Here is a 13,588-nt window from a genome sequence, read left to right as displayed (position 1 = left end):
ATTGGCCAACTTACATAAGAATTGGCTAACTGGCAAAATAATTGAATTCCTGGCACGAGAATTGGCCAACTTGTACTATAATTGGCCAACTGGCTCAAGAATTGACAAACTTACACGAGAATTGACTGACTGGCACAAGAATTGGCCAGCTTTTGCGATAATTGACCAACTTGTGCGAGAATTGGCCAACTGGCACGAGAATTGGCCAACTGGCACAAGAATTGGCCAACTAGCACAAGAATTGACAAACTTACACAAGAATTGGCCAACTGGCATGAGAATTGGCCAACATGCACAAGAATTGACAAACTTGCACAAGAATTGGCCAACTAGCACAAGAATTGACAAACTTACACAAGAATTGGCCAACTAGCACAAGAATTGGCCAACTGGCACGAGAAATGGCAAACCAGCACAAGAATTGGCCAACTAGCACAAGAATTGACAAACTTACACAAGAATTGGTTAACTGGCACAAGAATTGGCCAACTGGCACAAGAATTGACAAACTTACACAATAATTGGCCAACTAGCACAAGAATTGGCAAACTGACACGAGAATTGGCCAACTGGCACGAGAATTGGCCAACTAGCACAAGAATTGGCCAACTGGCACAAGAATTGGCCAACTAGCACAAGAATTGGCCAACATGCACAAGAATTGACAAACTTACACAAGAATTGGCCAACTAGCACAAGAATTGGCCAACTGACACAAGAAGTGGCCAACTGGCACAAGAATTGACAAACTTACACAAGAATTGGCCAACTAGCACAAAAATTGGCCACCTGGCACGAGAAGTGGCCAACTTACACAAGAATTGGTCAACTAGCACAAGAATTGGCCAACTGACACAAGAAGTGGCCAACTGGCACATGAATTGACAAACTTACACAAGAATTGGCCAACTAGCACAAGAATTGGCCAACTGACACAAGAAGTGGCCAACTTACACAAGAATTGGCCAACTAGCACAAAAATTGGCCACCTGGCACAAGAATTGACAAACTTACACAAGAATTGGCAAACTTACACAAGAATTGGCCAACTTACACAAGAATTGGCCAACTAGCACAAGAATTGACAAACTAGCACAAGAATTGGCCAACTAGCACAAGAATTGGCCAACTGGCACGAGAATTGGCCAACTGGCACAAGAATTTGCCAACATGCACAAGAATTGACAAACTTACACAAGAATTGGCCAACTAGCACAAGAATTGACAAACTTACACAAGAATTGGCCAACTAGCACAAGAATTGGCCAACTGGTACAAGAATTTGCCAACATAAACAAGAATTGACAAACTTAAAAGAGAATTGGCCAACTAGCACAAGAATTGGCCAACTAGCACAAGAATTGGCCAACATGCAAAAAAATTGACAAACTTACACGAGAATTGGCCAACTAGCTCAAGAATTGGCCAACATGCACAAGAATTGACAAACTTACACAAGAATTGGTAAACTAGCACAAGAATTAACAAACTTACACAAGAATTGGCCAACTAGCAATAGAATTAGCCAACTGGTACAAGAATTGGCCAACATGCACAAGAATTGACAAACTTACACAAGAATTGGCCAACTAGCACAAGAATTGGCCAACATGCACAAGAATTGACAAACTTACACGCGAATTGGCAAACTAGCACAAGAATTGGCCAACTAGCACAAGAATTGGCCAACATGCACAAGAATTGACAAACTTACACGAGAATTGGCCAAGCGGCACAAGAATCGACAAACTAGCACAAGAATTGGCCAACTAGCACAAGAATTGGCCAACATGCACAAGAATTGACAAACTTACACGAGAATAGGCCAACTAACAAAAGAATTGGCCAACTGGCACATTAATTGGCCAACTAGCACAAGAATTGGCCAACTAGCACAAGAATTGGCCAACATGCACAAGAATTGACAAACTTACACAATAATTGGCCAACTGGCACGAGAATTGGCCAACATGCACAAGATTTGACAAACTTACACAAGAATTGGCCAACTAGCACAAGAATTGGCCAACTTGCACAAGAATTGGCCAACATGCACAAGAATTGACAAACTTACACAAAAATTGGCCAACATGCACAAGAATTGACAAACTTACACAAGAATTGGCCAACTAGCACAAGAATTGGCCAACTGGCACGAGAATTGGCCAACTGGCACAAGAATTGGCCAACATGCACAAGGATTGACAAACTTACACAAGAATTGGCCAACTAGCACAAGAATTGGCCAACTTGCACGAGAATTGGCCAACTGGCACATGAATTGGCCAACATGCACAACAATTGACAAACTTACACAAGAATTGGCCAACTAGCACAAGAATTGACAAACTTACAAAGAATTGGCCAACTAGCACAAGAATTGGCCAACTGGTACAAGAATTGGCCAACTGGTACAAGAATTGGCCAACATGCACAAGAATTGAAAAACTTACACAAGAATTGACTAACTGGCACAAGAATTTGCCAACTAGCACAAGAATTGACAAACTTACACAAGAATTGGCCAACTAACACAAGAATTGGCCAACTTTCACAAGAATTGACCAACTGGCACAAAAATTGGCCAACATGCACAACAATTGACAAACATACACAAGAATTGGCCAACTAGCACAAGAATTGGCCGACTGGCACGAGAATTGGCCAACTGGCATGAGAATTGGCCAACTAGCACAAGAATTGACAAACTTACACAAGAATTGACAAACTGGCACGAGAATTGGCCAACTGGCACGAGAATTGGCCAACTAGCACAAGAATTGGCCAACTAGCACAAGAATTGGCCAACTGGTACGAGAATTGGCCAACCTGCACAAGAATTGACAAACTTACACAAGAATTGGCCAACTGGCACAAGAAGTGGCCAACTGGCACAAGAAGTGGCCAACTGGCACAAGAATTGACAAACTTACACAAGAATTGGCCAACTAGCACAAGAATTGGCCAACTGGCACGAGAATTGGCCAACATGCACAAGAATTGACAAACTTACACAAGAATTGGCCAACTAGCACAAGAATTGGCCAACTGGCATGAGAATTGGCCAACTGGCACAAGAATTGGCCAACCTGCATAAGAATTGACAAACTTACACAAGAATTGGCCAACTAGCACAAGAATTGGCCAACTGGCACGAGAATTGGCCAACTAGCACAAGAATTGGCTAACTGGCACGAGAATTGGCCAACTAGCACAAGAATTGACAAAATTACACAAGAATTGGCCAACTAGCACAAGAATTGGCAAACTGGCATGAGAATTGGCCAACTGGCACAAGAATTGGCCAACATGCACAAGAATAGACTGACTGGCACAAGAATTGGCCAACTGGCACGAGAATTGACTGACTGGCACAAGAATTGGCCAACTAACACAAGAATTGGCCAACTAGCACAAGAATTGGCCAACTGGCCCGAGAATTGGCCAACTTGCTCGAGAATTGGCCAACTTAATTTAGAATTGGCTAACTTGCACGAAAATAGACTGACTGGCACAAGAATTGGCCAACTGAAATGAGAATTGGCCAACTTGCTCGAGAATTGGCCAACTGGCACAAGAATTGGCCATCTAGCACAAGAATTGGCCAACTGGCACAAGAATTGACTAACTGGAACAAGAATTAACCGACAGGCACAATAATTGGCCAACTGGCACAAGAATTTTCCAACTGGCACAAGAATTGACAAACTTACACAATAATTGGCCAACTAGCACAAGAATTGGCCAACTAGCACAAGAATTGGCCAACTGGTACAAGAATTGGCCAATATAAACAAGAATTGACAAACTTACACAAGCATTGGCCAACTAGCACAATAATTGGCCAACATGCACAAGAATTGACAAACTTACACGAGATTTGGCCAACTAGCACAAGAATTGACAAACTAGCACAAGAATTGGCCAACTAGCACAAGAATTGGCCAATATGCACAAGAATTGACAAACTTACACAAGAATTGGCCAACTAACACAAGAATTGGCCAACTAACACAAGAATTGGCCAACTTGCACAAGAATTGGCCAACATGCACAAGAATTGACAAACTTACACAAGAATTGGCCAACATGCACAAGAATTGACAAACTTACACAAGAATTGGCCAACTAGCACAAGAATTGGCCAACTGGCACGAGAATTGGCCCACTGCCACAAGAATTGGCCAACATGCACAAGGATTGACAAACTTACACAAGAATTGGCCAACTAGCACAAGAATTGGCCAACTTGCACGAGAATTGGCCAACTGGCACAAGAATTGGCCAACATGCACAACAATTGCCAAACTTACACAAGAATTGGCCAACTAGCACAAGAATTGACAAACTTACAAAGAATTGGCCAACTAGCACAAGAATTGGCCAACTGGTACAAGAATTGGCCAACATGCACAAGAATTGACAAACTTACACAAGAATTGACTAACTGGCAAAAGAATTGGCCAACTAGCACAAGAATTGGCCAACTAGCACAAGAATTGACAAACTTACACAAGAATTGGCCAACTAACACAAGAATTGGCCAACTTTCACAAGAATTGGCCAACTGGCACAAAAATTGGCCAACATGCACAACAATTGACAAACATACACAAGAATTGGCCAACTAGCACAAGAATTGGCCAACTGGCACGAAAATTGGCCAACTAGCACAAGAATTGGCCAACTAGCACAAGAATTGGCCAACATGCACAAGAATTGACAAACTTACACAATAATTGGCCAACTGGCATGAGAATTGGCCAACATGCACAAGATTTGACAAACTTACACAAGAATTGGCCAACTAGCACAAGAATTGGCCAACTTGCACAAGAATTGGCCAACATGCACAAGAATTGACAAACTTACACAAAAATTGGCCAACATGCACAAGAATTGACAAACTTACACAAGAATTGGCCAACTAGCACAAGAATTGGCCAACTGGCACGAGAATTGGCCAACTGCCACAAGAATTGGCCAACATGCACAAGGATTGACAAACTTACACAAGAATTGGCCAACTAACACAAGAATTGGCCAACTTGCACGAGAATTGGCCAACTGGCACATGAATTGGCCAACATGCACAACAATTGACAAACTTACACAAGAATTGGCCAACTAGCACAAGAATTGACAAACTTACAAAGAATTGGCCAACTAGCACAAGAATTGGCCAACTGGTACAAGAATTGGCCAACTGGTAAAAGAATTGGCCAACCTGCACAAGAATTGACAAACTTACACAAGAATTGACTAACTGGCACAAGAATTTGCCAACTAGCACAAGAATTGACAAACTTACACAAGAATTGGCCAACTAACCCAAGAATTGGCCAACTTTCACAAGAATTGACCAACTGGCACAAAAATTGGCCAACATGCACAACAATTGACAAACATACACAAGAATTGGCCAACTAGCACAAGAATTGGCCAACTGGCACGAGAATTGGCCAACTGGCATGAGAATTGGCCAACTAGCACAAGAATTGACAAACTTACACAAGAATTGACCAACTGGCACGAGAATTGGCCAACTGGCACGAGAATTGGCCAACTAGCACAAGAATTGGCCAACTAGCACAAGAATTGGCCAACTGGTACGAGAATTGGCCAACATGCACAAGAATTGACAAACTTAGACAAGAATTGGCCAACTAGCACAAGAATTGGCCAACGTGTATGAGAATTGGCCAACTGGCACAAGAATTGGCCAACCTGCACAAGAATTGACAAACTTACACAAGAATTGGCCAACTGGCACAAGAAGTGGCCAACTGGCACAAGAATTGACAAACTTACACAAGAATTGGCCAACTAGCACAAGAATTGGCCAACTGGCACGAGAATTGGCCAACATGCACAAGAATTGACAAACTTACACAAGAATTGGCCAACTAGCACAAGAATTGGCCAACTGGCATGAGAATTGGCCAACTGGCACAAGAATTGGCCAACCTGCACAAGAATTGACAAACTTACACAAGAATTGGCCAACTAGCACAAGAATTGGCCAACTGGCACGAGAATTGGCCAACTAGCACAAGAATTGGCTAACTGGCACGAGAATTGGCCAACTAGCACAAGAATTGACAAAATTACACAAGAATTGGCCAACTAGCACAAGAATTGGCAAACTGGCATGAGAATTGGCCAACTGGCACAAGAATTGGCCAACATGCACAAGAATAGACTGACTGGCACAAGAATTGGCCAACTGGCACGAGAATTGACTGACTGGCACAAGAATTGGCCAACTAACACAAGAATTGGCCAACTAGCACAAGAATTGGCCAACTGGCCCGAGAATTGGCCAACTTGCTCGAGAATTGGCCAACTTACATTAGAATTGGCTAACTTGCACGAAAATAGACTGACTGGCACAAGAATTGGCCAACTGAAATGAGAATTGGCCAACTTGCTCGAGAATTGGCCAACTGGCACAAGAATTGGCCATCTAGCACAAGAATTGGCCAACTGGCACAAGAATTGGCCAACTGGCACGAGAATTGACTAACTGGAACAAGAATTAACCGACAGGCACAATAATTGGCCAACTGGCACAAGAATTGGCCAACTGGCACAAGAATTGGCCAACTGGCACAAGAATTGGCCAACTAGCACAAGAATTGGCCAACTGGTACAAGAATTGGCCAATATAAACAAGAATTGACAAACTTACACAAGAATTGGCCAACTAGCACAAGAATTGGCCAACATGCACAAGAATTGACAAACTTACACGAGATTTGGCCAACTAGCACAAGAATTGACAAACTAGCACAAGAATTGGCCAACTAGCACAAGAATTGGCCAACATGCACAAGAATTGACAAACTTACACAAGAATTGGCCAACTAACACAAAGAATTGGCCAACTTGCACAAGAATTGGCCAACATGCACAAGAATTGACAAACTTACACAAGAATTGGCCAACATGCACAAGAATTGACAAACTTACACAAGAATTGGCCAACTAGCACAAGAATTGGCCAACTGGCACAAGAATTGGCCAACTGCCACAAGAATTGGCCAACATGCACAAGGATTGACAAACTTACACAAGAATTGGCCAACTAGCACAAGAATTGGCCAACTTGCACGAGAATTGGCCAACTGGCACAAGAATTGGCCAACATGCACAACAATTGACAAACTTACACAAGAATTGGCCAACTAGCACAAGAATTGACAAACTTACAAAGAATTGGCCAACTAGCACAAGAATTGGCCAACTGGTACAAGAATTGGCCAACATGCACAAGAATTGACAAACTTACACAAGAATTGACTAACTGGCACAAGAATTGGCCAACTAGCACAAGAATTGACAAACTTACACAAGAATTGGCCAACTAACACAAGAATTGGCCAACTTTCACAAAAATTGGCCAACTGGCACAAAAATTGGCCAACATGCACAACAATTGACAAACATACACAAGAATTGGCCAACTAGCACAAGAATTGGCCAACTGGCACGAGAATTGGCCAACTGGCATGAGAATTGGCCAACTAGCACAAGAATTGACAAACTTACACAAGAATTGGCCAACTGGCACGAGAATTGGCCAACTAGCACAAGAATTGACAAACTTACACAAGAATTGGCCAACTAGCACAAGAATTGGCCAACTGGCACAAGAATTGGCCAACTGCACAAGAATTGACAAACTTACACAAGAATTGGCCAACTAGCACAAGAATTGGCCAACTGCAAGAATTGGACAACTGGCACAAGAATTGGCCAACTGCACAAGAATTGACAAACTTACACAAGAATTGGCCAACTAGCACAAGAATTGGCCAACTGGCACAAGAATGGCCAACTGCACAAGAATTGGCCAACTTACACAAGATTGGCCAACTAGCACAAGAATTGGCCAACTAGCACAAGAATTGCCAACTTGCACGAGAATTGACCAACTGGCACAAGAATTGGCCAACATGCACAAGAATTGACAAACTTACACAAGAATTGGCCAACTAGCACAAGAATTGGCCAACTGGCACAAGAATTGGCCAACTGCACAAGAATTGACAAACTTACACAAGAATTGACAAACTACACAAGAATTGGACTAACTGGCACAAGAATTGGCCAACTAGCACAAGAATTGACAAACTTACACAAGAATTGGCCAACTAACACAAGAATTGGCCAACTTTCACAAGAATTGGCCAACTGGCACAAAAATTGGCCAACATGCACAACAATTGACAAACATACACAAGAATTGGCCAACTAGCACAAGAATTGGCCAACTGGCACGAGAATTGGCCAACTGGCATAATTGGCCAACTAGCACAAGAATTGACAACTTACACGAGAATTGGCCAACTGGCACGAGAATTGGCCAACTAGCACAAGAATTGACAAACTTACACAATTGGCACGAGAATTGGCCAACTAGCACAAGAATTGGCCAACATGCACAAGAATTGACAAACTTACACAAGAATTGGCCAACTAGCACAAGAATTGGCCAACTGGCACAAGAATTGGCCAACTGGCACAAGAATTGGCCAACTGCACAAGAATTGACAAACTTACACAAGAATTGGCCAACTAGCACAAGAATTGGCCAACTAGCACAAGAATTGACAAACTAGCACAAGAATTGGCCAACTAGCACAAGAATTGGCCAACTGGCACAAGAATTGCCAACATGCACAAGAATTGACAAACTTACACAAGAATTGGCCAACTAGCACAAGAATTGACAAACTTACACAAGAATTGGCCAACTAGCACAAGAATTGGCCAACTGGCATGAGAATTGGCTAACTGGCACAAGAATTGGCCAACCTGCACAAGAATTGACAAACTTACACAAGAATTGGCCAACTAGCACAAGAATTGGCCAACTGGCACGAGAATTAGCCAACTAGCACAAGAATTGGCCAACTGGCACTAGAATTGGCCAGCTAGCACAAGAATTGACAAAATTACACAAGAATTGGCCAACTAGCACAAGAATTGGCCAACTGGCATGAGAATTGGCCAACTGGCACAAGAATCGGCCAACATGCACAAGAATAGACTGACTGGCACAAGAATTGGCCAACTGGCACGAGAATTGACTGACTGGCACAAGAATTGGCCAACTAACACAAGAATTGGCCAACTAGCACAAGAATTGGCCAACTGGCCCGAGAATTGGCCAACTTTCTCGAGAATTCGCCAACTTACATTAGAATAGGCTATCTCGCACGAAAATAGACTGACTGGCACAAGAATTGGTTAACTGAAATGAGAATTGGCCAACTTGCTCGAGAATTGGCCAACTGGCACGAGAATTGGCCATCTAGCACAAGAATTGGCCAACTGGCACAAGAATTGGCCAACTGGCACGAGAATTGACTAACTGGCACAAGAATTAACCGACTGGCACAATAATTGGCCAACTGGCACAAGAATTGACAAACTTACACAATAATTGGCCAACTAGCACAAGAATTGGCCAACTGGCACGAGAATTGGCCAACTAGCACAATTGGCCAACTGGCACGAGAATTGGCCAACATGCACAAGAATTGACAAACTTACACAAGAATTGGCCAACTAGCACAAGAATTGGCCAACTGGCACTAGAATTGGCCAACTGGCACTAGAATTTGCCAACATGCACAAGAATTGACAAACTTACACAAGAATTGGCCAACATGCACAAGAATTGACAAACTTACACAAGAATTGGCCAACTAGCACAAGAATTGGCCAACTGGCACAAGAATTGGCCAACATGCACAAGAATTGACAAAATTACACAAGAATTGGCCAACTAGCACAAGAATTGGCCAACTTGCACAAGAATTGGCCAACTGGCACAAGAATTGACCAACTGGAATGAGAATTGGCCAACTGTCACGAGAATTGGCCAACTGGCATGGGAATTAGCCAATTGGCATGAGAATTGGCCAACTCGCATTAGAGTTGACTGACTGGCACAAAAATTGACTGACTGGCACAAGAATTGGCCAACTGGCACGAGAATTGACTGACTGGCACAAGAATTGGCCAACTGGCACGAGAATTGGCCAACTGGCACGAGAATTGGCCAACTGGCATGGGAATTCACCAATTGGCATGAGAATTGGCCAACTTGCTCGAGAATTGGCCAACTAACATTAGAATTGCTAACTTGCACAAGAATTGGCCAACTAACATTAGAATTGGCTAACTTGCACAAGAATTGACTGACTGGCACAAGAATTGACTGCCTGGCACAAGAATTGGCGAACTGAAATGAAAATTAGCCAATTGGCACGAGAATTGGCCAACTTGCTCGAGAATTGACTGACTGACACAAGAATTGGCCAACTGGCACGAGAATTGACTGACTGGCACAAGAATTGGCCAACTGGCACGAGAATTGGCCAACTGGCACGAGAATTGGCCAACTGGCACGGGAATTCACCAATTGGCATGAGAATTGGCCAACTTGCTCGAGAATTGGCCAACTAACATTAGAATTGGCTAACTTGCACAAGAATTGACTGACTGGCACAAGAATTGACTGCCTGGCACAAGAATTGGCGAACTGAAATGAAAATTAGCCAATTGGCACGAGAATTGGCCAACTTGCTCGAGAATTGACTGACTGACACAAGAATTGGCCAACTGGCACGAGAATTGACTGACTGGCACAAGAATTGGCCAACTGGCACGAGAATTGGCCAACTGGCACGAGAATTGGCCAACTGGCACGAGAATTGGCCAACTGGTATGGGAATTCACCAATTGGCATGAGAATTGGCCAACTTGCTCGAGAATTGGCCAACTAACATTAGAATTGGCTAACTTGCACAAGAATTGACTGACTGGCACAAGAATTGACTGCCTGGCACAAGAATTGGCGAACTGAAATGAAAATTGGCCAACTTGCTCGAGAATTGGCCAACTTACATGAGAATTGGCTAACTTGCACAAAAATTGACTGACTGGCACAGGAATTGGCCAACTGAAATGAGAATTAGCCAACTGGCACGAGAATTGGCCAACTAGCACAAGAATTGACAAACTGTCACAAGAATTGGCCAACTGAAATGAAAATTGGCCAACTTGCTCGAGAATTGGCCAACTTACATAAGAATTGGCTAACTGGCAAAATAATTGAATTCCTGGCACGAGAATTGGCCAACTTGTACTATAATTGGCCAACTGGCTCAAGAATTGACAAACTTACACGAGAATTGACTGACTGGCACAAGAATTGGCCAGCTTTTGCGATAATTGACCAACTTGTGCGAGAATTGGCCAACTGACACGAGAATTGGCCAACTGGCACAAGAATTGGCCAACTAGCACAAGAATTGACAAACTTACACAAGAATTGGCCAACAAGAATTGGCCAACTGCACAAGAATTGACAAACTTCACAAGAATTGGCCAACTAGCACAAGAATTGGCCAACTGCACAAGAATTGGACAAACAGCACAAGAATTGGCCAACTAGCACAAGAATTGACAAACTTACACAAGAATTGGCCAACTGGCACAAGAATTGGCCAACTGGCACAAGAATTGACAAACTTACACAAGAATTGGCCAACTAGCACAAGAATTGGCAAACTACACAAGAATTGGCCAACTGGCACAAGAATTGGCCAACTAGCACAAGAATTGGCCAACTAGCACAAGAATTGGCCAACTAGCACAAGAATTGGCCAACTGCACAAGAATTGACAAACTTACACAAGAATTGGCCAACTAGCACAAGAATTGGCCAACTGCACAAGAATTGGCCAACTGCACAAGAATTGACAAACTTACGCAAGAATTGGCCAACTAGCACAAAGAATTGGCCAACCTGGCACAAGAAGTGGCCAACTTACACAAGAATTGGCCAACTAGCACAAGAATTGGCCAACTGACACAAGAAGTGGCCAACTGGCACAAGAATTGACAAACTTACACAAGAATTGGCCAACTAGCACAAGAATTGGCCAACTGACACAAGAAGTGGCCAACTTACACAAGAATTGGCCAACTAGCACAAGAATTGGCCACTAGCACAAGAATTGACAAACTACACAAGAATTGGCCAACTTACACAAGAATTGGCCAACTACACAAGAATTGGCCAACTGGCACAAGAATTGACAAACTAGCACAAGAATTGGCCAAACTTACACAAGAATTGGCCAACTGGCACAAGAATTGGCCAACTGGCACAAGAATTGCCAACTAGCACAAGAATTGGCCAACTTACACAAGAATTGGCCAACTAGCACAAGAATTGACAAACTTACACAAGAATTGGCCAACTAGCACAAGAATTGGCCAACTTACAAGAATTGGCCAACATAGCACAAGAATTGACAAACTTACAAAGAATTGGCCAACTAGCACAAGAATTGGCCAACTAGCACAAGAATTGGCCAACATGCACAAAGAATTGACAAACTTACACGAGAATTGGCCAACTAGCACAAGAATTGGCCAACATGCACAAGAATTGACAAACTTACACAAGAATTGGCCAACTAGCACAAGAATTGACAAACTTACACAAGAATTGGCCAACTAGCACAAGAATTGCCAACTTACACAAGAATTGGCCAACTGCACAAGAATTGGACAAACTTACACAAGAATTGGCCAACTAGCACAAGAATTGGCCAACATGCACAAGAATTGACAAACTTACACAAGAATTGGCAAACTAGCACAAGAATTGGCCAACTAGCACAAGAATTGGCCAACTAGCACAAGAATTGACAAACTTACACGAGAATTGGCCAACGGCACAAGAATCGACAAACTAGCACAAGAATTGGCCAACTAGCACAAGAATTGGCCAACATGCACAAGAATTGACAAACTTACACGAGAATTGGCCAACTAACACAAGAATTGGCCAACTGGCACAGAATTGGCCAACTAGCACAAGAATTGGCCAACTAGCACAAGAATTGGCCAACATGCACAAGAATTGACAAACTTACACAAGAATTGGCCAACTGGCACAGAATTGGCCAACATGCACAAGATTGACAAACTTACACAAGAATTGGCCAACTAGCACAAGAATTGGCCAACTTGCACAAGAATTGGCCAACATGCACAAGAATTGACAAACTTACACAAGAATTGGCCAACATGCACAAGAATTGACAAACTTACACAAGAATTGGCCAACTAGCACAAGAATTGGCCAACTGGCACGAGAATTGGCCAACTGCCACAAGAATTGGCCAACATGCACAAGGATTGACAAACTTACACAAGAATTGGCCAACTAGCACAAGAATTGGCCAACTTGCACGAGAATTGGCCAACTGGCACAAGAATTGGCCAACATGCACAACAATTGACAAACTTACACAAGAATTGGCCAACTAGCACAAGAATTGACAAACTTACAAAGAATTGGCCAACTAGCACAAGAATTGGCCAACTGGTACAAGAATTGGCCAACTGGTACAAGAATTGGCCAACATGCACAAGAATTGACAAACTTACACAAGAATTGACTAACTGGCACAAGAATTGGCCAACTAGCACAAGAATTGACAAACTTACACAAGAATTGGCCAACTAACACAAGAATTGGCCAACTTTCACAAGAATT

This window comes from Palaemon carinicauda, chromosome 43 (assembly GCF_036898095.1).
Source record: "Palaemon carinicauda isolate YSFRI2023 chromosome 43, ASM3689809v2, whole genome shotgun sequence".
In the NCBI taxonomy this organism is placed as follows: Eukaryota; Metazoa; Arthropoda; class Malacostraca; order Decapoda; family Palaemonidae; genus Palaemon; species Palaemon carinicauda.
Note: the sequence above shows the minus strand (reverse complement) of the source record.